Genomic DNA, 1,813 nt, shown 5'->3' on the forward strand with positions numbered 1-1,813 from the left:
GTTCTTTGGGGCGGTTTGCTGATCTTGGCTAAAATGTTTTTATTTGGGGACAATCTTTTCTCTTCAATAATACCAATCTGATTATTAACAAGTATTACACAATGCTGTTCTGACTTGTAATGACTCTTAGGACAGGGTAGAACGGCCCCTATGTGCTTCTGAGACTGGAACTCTACGGAGTAGAAAGCCTCATCTTTCTCCCACAGAGTCACTGATGGTTTCAAACTCCTGACCCTGAAATTAGCAGCCTAATCCATGACATACATATCATCAGGGCTCAGAACAATATCCTAACTCAAAGCCATCAAGCTTATTCCATCTGACCCTATAGGGCAGAGTAGAAACTGCTTCTATGGGCTTCCCAGGCTGTAACCCCTTACAGGAGTAGAAAGCCTCCACTTTCTCCTGCAGATTGGCTGGGGACTTCCAAGCACAAGTATGGGCGGTCACAGGCCAACTTTTACCTGACAACGCTGCAGAGCTCCCAGGAATAAGAGCAGTGGTACCCTTGTCCTGCTCAGTTATTTTGAATTTGGGAGGGCGAGAGTTATTCGAAAGAAAAAAAAACGATTCTGCCCTCTTGGGTTTCAGCCTACATGGAAAATGCAAAATGAATATTTGGGTAAATTCCAGAAAGAAGCAGTCAATCCTTTTAACCCTTTGGGGCTTTAGTCTGAATTCCTCAGAGGCAGGATCCATATCAGTCACAACTAGTTCCCACCCCCCACACCGTGGCTGTCCTTGAAGTGTAGATGGGAGAGATCAAGCTTTGCTCCAAAAAGCAGTGATTGTCCCTGAAGTCAGAGATGGGAAGCTCTGAATTCTCTCCTCCCACCTGCCCCAACCCCAAAGCCCAGGGAGATTAAAGTAAAGGGAGCTGCTCAACCAAACAGAAAAACAATAAACTAACAAAACACAAAGTTAAGTGAGCGTGAGTGTTTTCTGTGTGCTCTGGCCGTTTGGAGGGGCTTTCAACTCCCACTTAAAATTGACGGACGTATTTCGACATCCAGTAAAAAGAGAATGTTTGCAGATATTAGGGAGCCGGGTTGTCCAGTATTTCAATCACAAGAGAAAATCCCCACTTGGCCTTTAAGGAATGTCCAACTCTTTTTGATATTATTATAGGCAGTGCCTGACTTACCATATTGGCACATCAATGACCTCTCCCTGTCCCTCCCACCCTTACTCCAAATTTTACTCCATGCAATGTTACAGCACATAATTTGCTGATGTGCCAATGTTTACATGTAATGTTTCCAACCCCAAACAACAAATCCAGATCTGATTGATAAGGATATTGATCACCAAAGGCAATTATAATGAAAACTAAGAAAGAAAATGATGAAGTATTTGATCTACTGCAGAAGCAATTTACTATAGAGTAGCCAGAGGGGACTGCCCCTGTGTAAGTCAGGGCCTACCTGTATTTTATAATATGTTAGGAATAGTTGTTATTGTGTACAGAATTCCAGTGCCTTGACGTAGGGATATCCTAAGATTCTTGTTCACAAATCACAGAAAGACGCCAGTGACATACAAAAGCAGTCATCAGAATACAACGCTCTATAGGTTACATTTCAAATTCTGGCTCTATGGGGTTGTTTTTGTTTGTTTGTTTTTCATTTGGGTTATTCCCGAATAACCCAACTTATTTATTTTAAAGAATCTAATTTATTGATTTTTTTTTTCAGGCTGAAGATACCATGTAGCCATGTTTGCAAGTGTAATTCACGGACCGCTGATTGCAATCTTCATTCAGTGCAACTATTGCCATTATCTTCTGACTCATCTCCATACAGAATTCCTTTTT

This window comes from Echinops telfairi, unplaced genomic scaffold (assembly GCF_000313985.2).
Source record: "Echinops telfairi isolate 266 unplaced genomic scaffold, ASM31398v2 ScPeMD7_11;HRSCAF=52, whole genome shotgun sequence".
NCBI lineage: Eukaryota > Metazoa > Chordata > Mammalia > Afrosoricida > Tenrecidae > Echinops > Echinops telfairi.